The 17,313-nt window shown below is 42.6% G+C and overlaps 1 protein-coding gene across 1 annotated transcript in view; it reads left to right on the forward strand.

Moving 5' to 3' along the window:
- The first annotated feature begins 9,940 nt into the window (after positions 1 to 9,940).
- The window catches only part of SYTL4 (synaptotagmin like 4), a 63,256-nt gene continuing 55,883 nt past the window's right edge, over positions 9,941 to 17,313 (forward strand). Inside the window, exon 1 of the mRNA XM_052663369.1 lies at positions 9,941 to 10,045. The gene's annotated coding sequence lies outside the window, so the exon portion shown is untranslated. The remainder of the gene's footprint in view (positions 10,046 to 17,313) is intronic.

Consider the following 17,313-nt stretch of genomic DNA (forward strand, 5'->3'; position numbering starts at 1 on the left):
AGGATATTCCTAGGGCCTGGTTCTTCACTTCATTTTATCACATCCTCTGAGAAGCGTTCCTTCACTAACTTATGTAAAATATCACCTCATCACTCTATTCCTTTACCCTGCTTTCATTTGGTAACACATTACAATTGCACATTATGTTACATATATGACCCGTTAGCTTTTAGGCTACTCTCAGATATGTACAATAATATAATCAATAGGCATTACAGAGTTCCACCACTCCAAATTAAAAATTTTTCTCACATGCAATTTAAAGCTTCTTCATCCCCCAACCTCCAGTGCAGTTGACTGGAGGTCCCACAGATCTTCAGTGAAGAAAAGTGACTTAGTCTGTTCTTTCACTCTCCTGGCTCCTTCCTGACCTACTTGCTCTGCTGCTTCGAGTTCCTCTAGTGTTGACAGTCCCAGTAGGTAGGAAGGGAGAGTCTTAAAGGGACAGCGAGGCTTAATTGAGTGGATCTTTGAGTGGATCTGGTGTAAGCTGCTGTCAGTGCCCCAGTACTGCCTTTTCTTGCAATGTATTTTTGTGGTTTCTTCAGAGACTCCACTTCGCACTCCCCTAGTGGGCCTTCTCCCTGTGCCATTCCTGATGGGAACAATATACACTGACTGTCTTCCCCTATGGCTCTTGCTCACACAACTTTCTCCTCATGGGATCCTCATTCTTCTGCTGGAGTTGCCAGATACACTCTAAGGAAACTACCTGGCCCATAGAAAACATGGTCCCTTGGAAGTCTAGACCTCTCTCTTTGTCCTGCTGTTGTGAACAACTTCAACCAGTTTTCTGCCTTCAGTTTTTCTTCAGTTGAAAGTCAAGCACAAGCTTGCCTTATTCAAACACCACAGGACATATGGTAAGTTCTCCCACAAACCCTTCCTGCTTTAGTGGCTACATAGGCAGGCCTAAACATTTCTGTAGTGCAGCAAGCCTTCAACCTGAGATTAAGATACCAGTCTCACCTCTTGAAAGGTTTAACTGAGACCTTTTCGCTTGCCTTGAACAGAGCTTCCCTGGCCCAGGCAGTAAAGAATCTGCCTGCAATGTGGGAAATGTGGGTTCCATCCCCGGGTTGGGAAGATCCCCTGGGAAGGGAATGGCAACCCAGTCCAGTATTCTTGCCTGGAGAATCCCATGGACAGAGGAATCTGGTGGGCCACAGTCCATGGAGTCCCAAAGAGTCAGACATGACTGAGTGACCAACATACTTAACAGGGGAACCATAGTGCCTTCTACTCCCATTAATCCTCTTAAACATTCTCTTTCTCTTCCTCGAATTAATTTCTAGAGTTCTCCTGGATGTAAGGGAGTTAACTGGTGAGTAATGATAATTGAAATACCAGTTTAGCTACCTCTTAGTACTTATTTGATGTGATTATTTATAACTGAGAAGCAATATAAAATGCTAGTTAAGAACATAGACTCTGGATCCATACTGTCTGGTTTCAAATCCCAACTTAAACCATGTGACCTCTCTGTGCCTCAGTTTTTTTTTTAATTTGTAAAATGGGAGTAGTAATGCTATCTATATCATAGGATTTTTTTGTGAGGACTAAATGTGTATGTGTGTGTGTTAGATTAATATCTTAGAATAGTAATTGGTATAATAGTAAGTGCTATGTGTGTTTGCTACTGTGCTACTATTTATTGTTTTTTGACTTAGAATGTAAGCTCCATGTGTGCAAGATCTTTGTTTGTTTGTTTACTGTTGCATTTCCAGCTCCTAAAACCAGTGCATTTAATAAGCACTAGTAAATGTTAGTGCCCACAGATTTCTCCTGAGTAAATGTGATGGTTAAGCCTTGAATGTTAAAGTATAGGCAGACAAAGTGTGGTCTGAGAAGAGTAAGAAAGACAGAGAGAGGAGAACCAGGAAGCTATGATATTCCAGAAACAATAGGAGAGGAGGAGAGCTTCCCTGGCTCAGGTGGTAAAGAATCAGCCTACAATGCGGGAGACCTGGGATTGATCCCCGAGTTGGGAAGATCCCCTGGAGGAGGGCATGGCATCCTACTCCAGTATTCTTGCTTGGAGGATCCCATGGACATAGGAGCCTGATGGGCTACAGTCCATGGGGCTGCAAAGAGTCGGACATGACTGAGTGACTAACACTTTGTCACTTTCATAGGAGACGAGACTTAAATAAGTAAGAAGCGAGCAATAGCATCAAACATTGCTAGAGTGGCAAAGGAAAATAAAACACATATGGTCATTACATTTTGTAACAAGGCGCCCCTATCTTTTGCTTTCATAGCCTGGTAAATAATGGATTTCCTTCCTTCAGAAATGCTTTTATTAGAATGAATGACCACTCAGAATAAATCTTTGAATAGTGCTTAAAAGTTACCAACCCTCAAAGAATAAACCAGTCCTGCACTTATTTATTTTGGCCATAATCACAAAGGACCCATCCTCAATAAAATTCAGAACATTTAATCCTGACGGTGACCCTCCTCTTGAATCAAACAGCAAAACCTGCTGTTAACATCTGCATTCAACTCCATGCCACTTCTCCTAAGAATATCCTTCTCCCTTTTCCCTTCCCTCAACCCATCCTCTCTTTTCAAGAGTATAAGTAGTATATATAGAGAGCCCTTACAACTAATAATAAAAGACAAATAATCTAATTTAGAAATGGATAAAGGATTTAAATACGCATTTCTTCAAAGAAGATATACTAATGGCTAGTAAATACATGAAAAGGTGCTCAACATCTTTAGTTATTAGGGAAATGCAAATCAAAACTACAATAATATACCCACTTCATATCCACTGGAATGTCTAATCAAAAAACCAATAATAACCACTGTTACCAAGGATGTGGATAAATTAGGACTGTCATACATTGCTGGTGGGAATGTAAAATGCTGTAGCCACTTGGGAAACCAATCTGGCTATTTTTGAACTGTGGTTCTGGAGAAGTCTCTTGAGAGTCCCTTGGACAGCAAGGGGATCCAACCAGTCCATCCTAAAGGAAATCAGTCCTGAATATTCATTGGAAGGACCGATGCTGAAGCTGAAACTCCAATACTTTGGCCACCTGATGCGAAAAACTGACTCCTTGGAAAAGACCCTGACACTGGGAAAGATTGAAGGTAGGAGGAGAAGGGGATGACAGAGGATGAGATGACTGGAAGGCATCACTGACTCAATGGACATGAGTGTGAATAAACTCCAGGAGTTGGTGATGGACAGGGAGGCCTGGCGTGCTGCAGTCCATGGGCTTGCAAAGAGTCGGACACAACTGAGAAACTGAACCGAACTGAACTGAGTGTCTGGGTTTGCTTGCACTGGACCCCTCACAATATTTGGCATAAGAATTAGAGCACAGTATCCTTGGGGCAAACAAGGAGGCTCAAACAGAAATAGACAGCAGTTTGTAAGGCATAGGATCTGTGTAAACAGGCTGCTGATTGTTTTGGTTCATCGTTGATGTTTGTCCTTGTGTATTTGTAGCTGGTTCGTGAGACTGTCTTAGAGTAAAGGAGTCAGATCCTAATATTCTCCTTAATGAGGTGGACCTTGGAGAGTAAGAATGTGCACATATAGAAAGAAGTAAGAACACAAAATACTATTACTGAGGAATAAGGGGATTGGACTAAATATTTTCTGAATTCTCTATTGGATGAAGGTATTTCCAGCTCTGCCAAAGACCACCTGCAAAGAAGAAGCAGAGAAGTGCTTGGTCTGAATTCCCTACAGGCCAGGATAGGGAGGTGAACACATTCATAGCCCAGGGCTGAGCAGCAGGCCCCGTGAGCTGAGTTGGCAAAGCTAGACAGAACAAAAGGATTTCCTTTTTGAAGTGGCTTCTTCACACTTCAGGCTGTAGGCAGGATACTGAAGGACTAAAGTATGGAAGAAAAACAAGGGTAGAGCCTGGAAGCTGAATTTTGCTGTTTTATCTGTTAGAATTAAAATAATTTTTTTCCCTTTTAAGGTTTTTCCAAAAAATTTTATATCATCAATGCCATATTTGCTCATTATAAGAAAGTTGAAAATTAAAATTTAAAAAATATAGTTCTGTTCACTCACACAGTCGAGTCCTACTCTTTATGACCCCATGGACTGCAGCATGCCAGGCCTTCCTGGCCATCACCAGCTCCCGGAGTTTACTCAAACTCATGTCCATTGAGTCAGTGATGCCATCCTACCATCTCATCCTCTGTCATCCCCTTCTGCTCCTGCATTCAATCTTTCCCAGCATCAGGGTCTTTTCCAAGGAGCCAGTTCTTCACATCAGGTGGCCAAAGTATTGGAGTTTCAGCTTCAGCATCAGTCCTTCCAATGAATGTTCATGACTGGTTTCCTTTAGGATGGACTGGTTGGATCTCCTTGTAGTCCAAGGGACTCTCAAGAGTCTTCTCCAACATCACAGTTCAAAAGCATCAATTCTTCAGGGCTCAGCTTTTTTTTTTATGGTCCAACTCTCACATCCATACATGACTACTGGAAAAACCATAGCTTTGACTTGTACCTTTGTTGGCAAAGTAACGTCTCTGCTTTTTAATATGCTGTCTAGGTTGCTCATAACTTTTCTTCCAAGGAGCAAGTGTCTTTTAATTTCATGGCTGCAGTCAACATCTGCAAGGATTTTGGAGACCCCCAAAATAAAGTCTGTCACAGTTTACACTGTTCCCCCATCTATTTGACATCAAGTGATGGGACCAGATGCCATGATCTTAGTTTTCTGAATGTTGAGTTTTAAGTCAACTTTTTCACTCTTCTCCTTCACTTTCATCAAGAAACTCTTTAGTTCTTCTTCCTTTCTGCCATGATGTACTCTGCATATAAGTTAAATAAGCAGGGTGACAATATACAGCCTTGATGTACTCCTTTCCTGATTTGCAACCAGTCTGTTGTTCCACGTCCAATTCTAACTGTTGCTTCTTGACCTGAATACAGATTTCTCAGCAGGCAGGTCAGGTGGTCTGGTATTCCCATCTCTTTTAAGATTTTTCCAGTTTGTTGTGATTCACACAGTCAAAGGCTTTGGCATAGTCAATAAAGCAGAAATAGATGTTTTTCTGGAACTCTCTCGCTATTTTGATGATCCAGCGGATGTTGGCAATTTGATCTCTGGTTCCTCTGCCTTTTCTAAAACCAACTTGAACATCTGGAAGTTAATGGTTCATATACTGTTGAAGCCTAGCTTGGAGAATTTTGAGCATTACTTTGCTAGCATGTGAGATGAGTACAACTGTGTGGTAGTTTGAGCATTCTTTGGCATTGTCTTTCTTTGGGATTGGAATGAAAACTGACCTTTTCCAGTCCTGTGGCCACTGCTGAGTTTTCCCAATTTGTTGGCATATTGAGTGCAGCACTTTCACAGCCTCATCTTTTAGGATTTGAAATAGCTCAACTGGGATTCCATCACCTCCACTAGCTTTGTTCGTAGTGCTGCTTCCTAAGGCCCACTTGACTTCACATTCCTAGATGTCTGGCTCTAGGTGAATAGTCACACCATCATGATTATCTGGGTCATGAATATCTTTCTTGTATAGTTCTTCTGTGTATTCTTGCCACTTCTTAATGTCTTCTGCTTCTGTTAGGTCCATACCATTTCTGTCCTTTATTGTACCCACCCATCTTTGCATGAAATGTTCCCCTGGTATCTCTAATTTTCTTGAAGAGATCTCTGGTCTTTCCCATTTATTGTTTTCCTCTGTTTCTTTGCATTGATCACTGAGGAAGGCTTTCTTTTCTCTCCTTGCTATTCTTTGGAACTCTGCATTCAAATGGGTATATCTTTCCTTTTCTTCTTTGCCTTTCACTTCTCTTCTTTTCATATCTATTTGTAAGGCCTCCTCAGACAACCATTGTGCCTTTTTGCATTTCTTTTTTTGGGGGGATGGTCTTGATCCCTATCTACTGTACAATGTCACGAACCTACGTCCGTAGTTCTTCAGGCACTCCATCTATCATATTTAATCCCTTGAATCTATTTGTAACTTCCACTGTATAATCATAAAGGGATTTTATTTAGGTCTCACTTGAATGGGTCTAGTGGTTTTCCCTACTTTCTTCAATTTAAGTCTAAATTTGGCAATTAAGAGTTCATGATCTGAGACACAGTCAGTTCCCGGTGTTGTTTTTGCTGACTGTATAGAGCTTCTCCATCTTTGGCTGCAAAGGATATAATCAATCTGATTTCAGAATTGACTATCTGGTGATGTCCATGTGAGGGCGTTTGCTATGACCAGTGTGTTCTCTTGGCAAAACTCTATTAGCCTTTGCTCTGCTTCATTCTGTACTCCAAGGCCAAATCTGCCTCTTACTCCAGGTATTTCTTGACTTCCTACTTTTGTGTTCTAGTCCCCTATAATGAAAAGGACATCTTTTTGGGGTGTTAGTTCTAGAAGGTCTTATAGGTCTTCATAGAACTGTTCAATTTAAGCTTCTTCAGCATTACTTTTTGGGGCATAGACTTGGATTACTGTGATATTAAATGGTTTGCCTTGGAAACGAACAGAGATCATTCTGTTGTTTTTGAGATTGCATCCAAGTACTGTATTTCGGACTCATTTGTTGACTGTGATGGCTACTCCATTTTCTCTAAGGGATTCTTGCCCACAGTAGTAGATATAATGGCCATCTGAGTTAAATTCACACGTTTTGGTCCTTTTTAGTTTGCTGATTGGTAAAATGTGGATGTTCACTCTTGCCATCTCCTGTTTGACCACTTCCAATTTGCCTTGATTCATGGGCGTAACATTCCAGGTTCCTATGCAATATTCCTGTTTGTAGCATTGGACTTTACTTCCATCACCAGTTACATTCACAGCTGGGTTTTATTTTTGCTTTGGCTCTGTCTCTTCATTCTTTCTGGAGTTATTTCTCCACTGATCTCTAGTAGCATATTGGGCAACTACAGACCTGGGGAGTTCATCTTTCAGTGTCCTATCTTTTTGCCTTTTCATACTGTTGATGGGGTTCTCAAGGCAAGAATACTGAAGTGGTTTGCCATTCCCTTCTCCAGTGGACCACGTTTTGTCAGAACTCTCCACCATGACCTGTCCATCTTGGGTGGCCCTACATGGCGTGGCTCATAGTTTTCATTGAGTTAGACAAGGCTGTGGATTTAAGATTTTTAATCTTATTGGATTAAAGATTTACTGAGCATGGCCCCACCCATCAGAACAAGACCCAGTTTTCCCCTCAGTCATTTTCTCCCATCAGGAAGCTTCCATAAGCCTCTTATTCTTCTCCATCAGAGGGCAGACAGACTGAAAACCACAGTCACAGAAAAAATATAGTGTAAAAGAATATTTTAAAAAGAATGTGTATATATATATATATGTATAATTGAATCACTTTGCTGTATAACAGGAATTAACAACAATGTAAATGAACTATACTTCAATAGAAATAAGAAAAAAAGTTGAAAATACAAAAAAAGGAGGAAAGCAAAAACTTCATTTTGTTCTACCACCTAGAGACAGCCACTATTTGCTATTTTCCGCATTTCTTTTTAGTCTTTTCCACTCATTTCCACTAATTCTTGTGATCATATCTTATATTAAAGTTGTATTATACTTTCAGGGCTTCCTTGGTGGATCAGACGGTAAAGAATCTGCTTGCAATGCAGGAGACCTGGGTTCGATCCCTGGGTTGGGAAGATCCCCCGGAGGAGGGCATGGCAACCCACTCCAGTATTCTTACCTGGAGAATCCCACAGACAGAGGAGCCTAGCAGGCTACAGTCCATGGGGTTGCAAAGAGTCAGACACCACCTAGCAAGTAAGTACAGCACATACTTTCAATTAATCCTAGAGTATAAATATTTTCTTGTCATTAGGAATTATGTGTAAATATCATTTTTATTGTTTATATAATATTCTGTGACTATAAGTTACTTATCCTTTGAACCCTAAGAGTTTTTTTCAACAGAATTAAGTTTTAAACAATTTTCACACAAAATTAGAAAACAAATTCTATTCGAGTTCTCATAAACTATATAAGCCAGGACAGGGACATAGAACAAGATGCAAAGATTCATGATCTAAAGGTATTGAAATCATAGAGGGTGTATTCTCTTATCACTGTGAACCGTAAAGATTTTTTCTAATATTTTATTATTGTAAGTAATAGTGGGATTATATCATTCTGCAAAAAATTTGTGTACCTTTCTGTTTTCTTAGGAAACATTCATTCATTCATTATATGCAAATATTAGTGAGGACTTACTATATGCCAGGTAGTATGCTTGGTGCAGGAAAAGGCAATGGCACGTACTCTTGCCTGGAAGTTCCCATGGATGGAGGAGCCTGGAAGGCTGCAGTCCATGGCGTTGCTGAGGGTCGGACACGACTGAGAGACTTCAATTTTACTTATCACTTTCACTCTTCACTTTCATGCATTGGAGAAGGAAATGGCAACCCACTCCAGTGTTCTTGCCTGGAGAATCCCAGGGACGGGGGAGCCTGGTGGGCTGCCGTCTATGGGGTCGCACAGAGTCGGACACGACTGAAGTGACTTAGCAGCAGCATGCTTGTTGCAAAGTTTCTGCCTTGGGTGATATGTTGTCAGCTACTGAGATGAGGAGGAGCAAATTTAAGAGAAAAGGTGGTGGGTTCAGCTTTGGATGTGTTGAGTTTGAGACATCCAAGTGGAAATGTCAAGAAAGCAGAGCGCAGTGAAGTCTGGATAGAGGTATAGAATTACCAGTGTGGTCATATAGATGGTAATTCATGCCAAATGAGTGAAAGATCATACAGGGAAAGAGTATAGGTAGCCTAGTCCTGAGAATGTCCAGCTTTCAGAGGCTAGATAGCAGAAGTGGAATCTGCAAAAGAGACCGAGGAGAAGGCAAAGGGTTTGGAGGCAAGGCAAGAGTGCGGCATCATAGATGCCACAGGAAGACTTTCAAGGAGGAGGAAATGGTTAACAGTGTTAAATGTAGGGGGGAGGTCAAGGAAGATAAGCAGGGAAAACACTGCATTTATTTATTTAATATAGTTTTTCTGACACAGAGTTCATTGGTTGAGTATCTTGTTGAGCAGTTTCAGTGGAGTGTTGGGGGTAAGGAAGCCAAATTGCTGAGTAAGAAGGGGATAGAAATTGCCCATAAAGAGGAGCTAGAGAGGTACCTAGTGTGTAGGGAGGATTTTTTTTCAAGGTGACAGAGACTTGAGCATGTTTAATTGCTGATGACAGATGGAAAGGACTTGAGCCTGGTTAATAGCTGATGAGAAGAATGAGGGGGAGTAGGGAGACTGGGGAGAGGAATCTATAATTACTGGGTAAATATAAACATTTAAATCTTTATTGATATATACTGCTCACATGCTTTCTAAAAGGGTTTTAAGTCAAAACACATTCCTCCTAGCAATTATGAAAGAGCTTGTTTTGTGGCCACTTTGTCTTCATTATGTTATGCAAACAAACAAACAAAAGCCGTTGCTGAAGAGTTTCATTATGGTTCTAATTTACTCCATTTGGATCACTAGTGAGCTGAATATTTTAACCAGTTGTGTCTGTGTGTGAATTTAGTCTATGTCCTTTCCCCAAAACGTTTCTGTTTTGGATAGATACTTTTATTTGCCATAAAAGACTGAAAGTCAAAGGATCAGAATAGCATCGTATTTTTTCTTCCCAAATTATATATGGTCGAGAGTCTTCGTCTTCTTAGCAGTACACAACAGTTTGTGGCTCAGCTGAACGGGAGACATGATGTATCATCTGAGAGAGGGACCACCTGTGAAACCCAGGTCTAGTCAGACTCCTATGTCAGTCATCAAGCTCCCTTTGCTAACCTGGGACCGCATCCCTCCAGTGCCTTAAGGATTTGGTCCTCAGAGCTCCCCTTGGGGTGGCCGGTGGTGCGGCCCCCTATCATGGAGCCCGGAGTGCTGTGCGGCCCCTTTAAGAGTCCAGCTCCTCCCCGCTCCAGGGAAAGTTGCAGCTTTTTCCGCCTCCTGGGAGGGTGAGAAGGGCCGGCTGGCGGAGTGGGGCTGCGGTTTTCCCGGAGCGGGAGACCCTTCCCTGAATCCGGCACCGGGACGTCTCGCCCTCTCGTGGCACCTGTTGCAGGTGACAGGTAGGTCCGTGGCCCCCCGCCGTCCCTCCGCACTCGGTCCGGGACGCCTCCTGGGCCCCCAGCCCCTTTTCACTGCCTAAGCGCCCCCACCCCCATCTAGGGGACCTGCGCTCTTCCCTCCCCGCTCCCCGTCTCCCAGTCTCGCTTTGTCCGGAGCTTACCCTCTGTCCCTTGGCCCCGTCCTCCAGGGCGGACCGCACCCCCGCGCTTTGACTCCCGTCAGCTTGGGTGGTCCCTCCCCACCACTTTGCTTTACTTTAGTCTCCAGGCCCTTTCCCCGGCCCGTCCGTCGCCGCCGAGGGCTGTGCCCCTCGAGTCTCTGCTTCCTCCAGTGTGGAAGGCTTTTCCCGCCCTCGGGAGCCGGGGCCCCTCCCGGGAGCTGGCCCTAGGGCCGGGGGTGGGGCAGAGCTCCTAGCGGGAACTACGCCCTCCCAGGCGTCGAGTCACCTTTTCTGCTGCGGTGTCTGGGCTCCGCATTGCTTCCGGACCTTGGCCCTCACGGCGTCCACTTCCCTGGCCTCTGCGGATCCACCGCAGGTAAAGGCTGGAGGCCGGTTGGCCCCTAGTCCTGCTTCAGTGGGCACCTTCTGCGCTTGGGGCTGAGGACCTGGCTGTGTCCTCTGGAGCTGAACCTCTTTATCTTGCCACCCTTAGGCTTCCCTGGTAGCTCAGCAGTAAAGAATCCGCCTGCCAATGCAGGATCCCTGGGTCGGGAAAATCCCCCGGAGAACGGAATGGCAACCCGCTCCAGTATTCTTGTCTGAGAAATCCCATGGACAGAGGAGCCTGATGGGTTACAATCCATGGGGTCGCACAAGAGTTTGACACGACTTAGCCACTAACCGACAACTTACAGCAGTCAGCGAGGTACGCTTCTGAAAGAGGGTCCTCAGAGCCTTCAGAAGAGACATAGAACGTTTCCATCTGTGATGGTTTGTAAAGGAGTAGAAAAGATGTCCCTCCAAGCCTTAACGTTGAGTAAGATAGTTGGAATTTTGGGTGCTAAAATCACTGGGTTAGAATTTTGGCGACTGGAACAGGTGATGTTTCTAATTAACCAAACTTTTCTTCCTGCAATATCCTGTCTGCTTCTCCAAGACCAGAGGACCTAGTGTTCCAGAATACTGCTTTGGGCAGGGTTGATCCTAGACCTTGTACATTTGTTGCAGAAATTAGTCTTCAGTACATATTGTACCTCTTGGCTTCTTTTCTGCTTCCCCTCCCCACCCCTCATAAGTCCATTAATTTGAAGGTGTTAATGGTCTTATGTGTTTACCCGATGGTGTGTGGAGAGAACAATAGTTAATGCAAAGAGTTGAGGCCCTAATGAAGTTTTCGGCTATAGTTGTAGTTGTTGGTTTTTTTTGTTTTGTTTTGTTTTTTTTTTGCATCTGTTGGGAATTCTAATATTAAAAGACCACCAACTTGGCTTGTGAGACTTTTCCTGGCAGGGGATGAACATTTCTGATAGCATAATTTCAGGTGCCTCTCACTAGGTCAGAGCAGTGAAATGGAGTTTGGAGGCCTGTTCAGGGATAATTGGTCTGTGAGTGTATGTGACATTTCTGATTGATACTTTCTGTGTTTTTCCCCTTAAAGCTGCTACTAATCAGGGTTATTAGAATCCATTGAGCCAGGCACTGTGAGAAGTTCTTTATGTAATTACCTCACATAATCCTAATGATAACTATGTGTGAGGTACCACAATTATAAGCCTGAAGGCTTAGGCTTCTCTGGTGGCTCAGCAGTAAAGAATCTGCCTGCCAGCGCAGGAGACACGGGTTCGATCCCTGGGTCGGGAAAATCCCGGGGAGAAGGAAATGGCAACCCACTCCAGTATTCTTGCCTGGGAAATCCCATGGACAGGGGAGCCTGGCAGCCGAATAGTCCGTGGAATGGCAAAAGAGTCAGATATGACTTAGTGACTCAACAACAACATAATAAAAGGGGGACTCTGAGAGTTTTAAGTACCTTGACTCAAATCACCCAACTGATGAGAGCCAGAGCTGGGCCATCTGACTGCAGCTGAGCTGTATTCTTCTCCCCTATCACACCAACTCTGCTGTCTTAGATTTTTAGGAACACTAAATAGCTCACAGATGAGGGCTAAGTGATGAAAAATTTCCCTTCCAAGCTGAAGCCTAAGTTTTGGTCCTTGATTCCACCTCGGAGGGACTGCAGAGACTTTGGAGCGCTTACCTCACTGATGGCTCACCCACTTCACTTCCGCTGTGGGAATGCTTGCCACATTGCCACTATAAGCACATCACCCCCACCTGGCCCTGTGTACCCAGGGCTATCAGCTCAGAGGGAATTGTCCTGAAGTTAGAGAAGGTGACCCTTGATTCTAGGGATGTGTGCTTGGCTCAGTTTTTTCCTTTTCCACTAGGTAGGGTGTGGAAAGTGTTAAGGATTTCCCAACAGCCAGGCCAGAATGTCTGAGGCTTAGTGTGGGCTTGTTTTATCATGGAATGGATGGACAACCTTAGGGAAGAACAGTCCATGAGAAAATTTCCCTCCTGATCCCATCTCTGGGTCTTTGCTTAAATTACTCTTTTTTTTTTTTTTCCTCTCTCTCTTTTCTCTCTCTTTTTTTTTTCCCTGAAGTGATAACTTTGTCACCTGTACCTACTTCCCTGCCATTGATTCCTGTTCATCAAGATTTAGCTCTAAAGTCACCTCCTTTGGAACAACCTTACTGAACACACAGTTCCTTCCCCTAAGCAGAATTTCCAGATACTCTGTGTCCTAAAACTCTTTGTTTACACCTCAGGAAAATCCCTTAAAACCTCTCTCAGTTGATTTTCCTGGAAAAGGAAATAACAACCCACGACAGTTTTCTTGCCTGGAAAATCCCATGGACAGAGGAGCCTGGCAGGCTACAGTCCATAGGGTCAAAACATGACTAAGTGACTGAGTACGTGCTGACCACAGTTGGTTTTCCATCTCAAAGGTTGTAATCTAAGACAAGTTCTAGATCTGGAGCTCCCTTTGTCTTGAGCACAAGAGATTAACAAATATTTGTGCAAGGACCTGGGGATACCATCCCTTCAAGGGCCTGAGGGCAGGTGATGATGGGATTGAAGTACAGAATCTACAGCTAGGACTTTGTACTTAAATGTCACCTTAGTGAGGTCATTCCTAACCACCCTAACTAAACTTATTTAAATAAGTTTTAAAGTTTTAAGTCCTTCCTTGAACATTCTATTGATATATGCCCCTTCCCTACCTTATTACTCTAAGGTAATATTTGTGTATTTTATTAATTTTTTTTCTTGTTATTCTTTTTCTTTTCTTGTTTTCTTTCTCATTCATTTTTTTTTCTTCTCCCTCCATAGTATAAGTTCTATGTGGGCAGAGATTGCTGTCTGTTTCATTGACCAGTGGACCCCAGCATCCATGACAGGGCCTGGCACATTGTAGGTGCTTGCTAATATTTGTTAAATGAATTAATATATGACATCACCATTGTAGGAATTGGCACTCTTTTATGTTCTCCTGGACCGGAAACTTAAGTGTCCTCAGTCTGCCCCAGGCCCAGTTCTCATACAATTCTGCTTTGAGATTGCATGCCTGATGACAACTTTGACCTCCTTGGAAGTACTTCCTCTCTCCTTTTTTTAAGGCATGACTCTCTGGATGGAAACTTCTAAAATTTAAAGTGGAAATGTAAAGATGCTGTGCTTCTTGTGGTCCGCACTAGGAAGAGGGTATGGCTTGTCAGATGTCTTAAGGCATTTATCCAGTGAGCTCAGTAAGAAGCTGGAGAAAGTTGCTGTGTGATAGGGAAGTGAACAGCTCAAAAGAATAAAAGATGCCTAACAAATTAAGCTTCTGGCCTCAAGTCACTCTTGATTATTGGATTATTTATTGGATTTATTGGATTATTAGATTATTAACTTTATGAAAAAGCCATTGCTGATTACTGCTTGTGTGGTACTTGACAAGTTTTATACTAGGAGAATTATACCATGTGAGGGAACCACTGTGTAACAGGAAAGAAAAAAAGTACTGTTCTATTTAAATGTTTTGAAACATTCAAAAAAAAAAAAAAATAAGGCTAGAATTTTTCCAAAGACAGGCTGGAAGGAATTGGACTCTTGATACCCTGGTAAATATGTGATTCTCCACCATTTAATGAATGATAACTTCTCTGAAACTGGTTTGTACAAAAAACTTCTGTCCAACCTCTTCTGCTCAATTTATCTCCTTAACGTCTCGATATAGTGTAGTGACCCAGGGCTCAGTCCATGGACTTTTCTCTATACAGAATCTTTCTAGAAGCATTCATCCAGCCCAATGGTTTTAAATACCATCTGTCACTCCAAAATTTATGTCTCTGTCCCAAGCCTTTCTTCTAAGCTGCAGCCTCATAGATCTAATGAGCTATTAAGCATTCCTACTTGGCTATCAAATAGGCATCTCAAACTTAACATAGCCAAAACAATACTCTTAAAAAAATTTTTTATTGACATATAGCTGATTTACAATGTTGTGTTAATTTCTGCTGTACAACAAAGTGATTCAGGTATACATATATATATAGTTATGTATACATACATATATCTATAGAGTTATATATATATGCACGCGCACGCGCACGCACACACACAATTTTTAGCCCTGCTACACAGCTTACGGGATCTTAGTTCCCAGATCACAGATTGAACCCATGCCCTGGGTATTGAAAGTGTGCAGTCCTAACTGCTGGACCACCAGGGAATTCCCTATGCATTATTTTTTTAAACATTCTTTCCACTTTGGTTTATCATAGGATAATTGAATATAGTTCTCTGCTATATAGTAGGACCTTGTTGTTATCTATTCTCTATATACTAGTTTGCATTGCTACTTCCAAACTCCCAATGCATCCCTTCCCCAGCCTCCTCCCGCTTGGCAGCCACCAGTCTGTTCTCTATGTCTCTGAGTCTGTTTCCAAAACAGGCCTCTCAAATCCCTAGTTCCTTCCCTCAACCCTCTCCTGTCTCAGTAAAATGACACCATCATCCATTCAAACCAAGAACCTACAGTCACCCTTGATTCTTCTCTTTCTCTCACCCCCTCCCTACACCCAATTCATCAGCAAATCCTGGCCATCATGTTATTATATTCTGCCACGTCTCCATCTCCTCTGCCTCTCCCCCTAGTCCAAGCCACCACATGCTGCAATAAGCATCTTTGCACAGTGCTCAATGATGTATGTAGAGCTAGGTAAACATACAGGTAATTTCTGCTGGACAGCTTTCTAGTAGGACAGTTGTTGGGTCAAAGGAAATGCACATTTTAAAAATATGAATAGGCATCAGAAAAGTGGCATCCAAGAGGATTTACACTCTCACCATTGAGAGTGCTTTTCCTCATTCCTTTGCTGAGGACGGACAGTCTTTTTAATTTTTGCCAATCTGACAATGAAAAATAGTATCTAACTGATTTAACTTTCATTTATCTGGTCACTAGTAAGGCTGAGTATCTTCATATGTGTTAGCTACTTGTATTTTTCCCGAGACTTCCCCTCAATATCCTCCCCACGTTTCTCTTTTGGATTATATATTTCATTTATTTATAAGAACGCTATTTTTTAGGGATATTTACCCATTGTCTGTTACACAGTGTAAGTTTTTTTTTCTCTTTAGTCTGCCATAGTCATAACTTTGTTCCTCTTGTAATCAGATAAAGCATACTATAAAACATTTAAAAAACATGTTCATTAGATTTGGCAATTAGGATGTCAGTGACAATATCAATGCAGCAGGAGGAGAGAGGCAGATTGTAGAGGGTTGGGGGTAGCATTTAGAGGGACTGATAGGGAATATGGTATACGTTTTGAAGAGGCTTGGCTCTGATGGGAAGGAGAGTGTTTCCCATAGACAGTGGAGCACAAGGGAGAAGAAAATGTTAATTTTGTTTCTTTTTAAATATAGGAGAGAGATGAACCCATTTCAGAGCTTGATTGATGCCAGGTTGGTTGATTTGGAGGATGAAAGAGGGTGGGGGCTTCAGCATGAAAGAGGTGAAAAGATGGGTGTTCAAAAAAGAGAGCTAGCTCTTCCGTTGAGACAGGAGGGAATGAGAGCAGGACTGTTGGAGCTGTGGAGAAGGAAGGAACTGTGGAAGGACAGGATTTTGGAGGCGATCCCAACTGATGAGAGTGGTGATGGGTTGGAACAGCATTTGAGAAGGATGAATAGAGGAGCCCCTTAGCGGCAAACCATCCAGATTGCCACATCATAGTGAGCCCAGAGAGGCTTGGATAACTTGAATTTGTCTCCTTCCAAGTCACAGAACTCTGTATCCATTCTCTCCAGAAGCCCTCATCAGCCCAGGTGTAGGAACAAAGTGGAGACTATCTAGTTTGGGGGACATTTCTGGGTCGCTGTGGCAGAAGTATCAGAGGGTAGGAAATCGGACAGTGCTGCCAGAATAGTTGAACTGACGGACCATTGTGGCTTTCATATCTGTGTCTATCTAAACCTAACTTGATGTTTAACAATTCATAAGAGATGGAAAATTTCCTTGACTTCTGCATTGTTTCTTGTTTGTATCTCTGTCAACTCAGGCATAAGAATAGCTTCAGTGGGACTTCCCTGGTGGTCCAGTGGCTAAGACCCCTCATTCCCAATGCAAGGGGGTCCAGGTTCGATCCTGATCAAGGAACTGGATCCCACATGCCACAACTAAGAGCCAGAACAGCCAAATAAATAAATGTTTTTTCTAATAGCTTTAGTATCAGTGTCTTTAAACTACTGCCTGTCACTTTTCAGAAAATATAGGTTTATTTGGGCTTCCCTGGTGGTTCAGTGGTAAAGAATCTGCCTGTAGTGCAGGAGATGCAGAAGACTCGGGTTTGAACCCTGGGTCAGAAAGACCCTCTGGAGGAGGGCACAGCAACCCACTCCAGTATTCTTGCCTGGAGAATCCCAGGGACAGAGGAGCCTGGTGGGCTATAGTCTATAGGGTCGCAAAGAGTCCGACATGACTGAAGCAACTGAGCATGCGTGGGTTTATTTACTGAGAGTCAACAATGTGCCAGTTTCTAGACGAGGTGCTTGAGATGGAGTGTATAAAAAGGTAGATGATGCCCTTTTTTGGGAGTAGAACTTATTTCAACCAGGGAGTATATGTTTTAAAAAGGAACACATTTTATAATCAATGATTTAATTGCAATTGTGATAAGTTGTATGAAGTTTGGTTTTTTATAAATCAAATTTAAATTTATTTTAATTTTGTTGGAGTAGAGTTAAATTACTGTGTTAGTTTCTATTGTACAG

This window comes from Budorcas taxicolor, chromosome X (genome assembly GCF_023091745.1).
Source record: "Budorcas taxicolor isolate Tak-1 chromosome X, Takin1.1, whole genome shotgun sequence".
NCBI lineage: Eukaryota > Metazoa > Chordata > Mammalia > Artiodactyla > Bovidae > Budorcas > Budorcas taxicolor.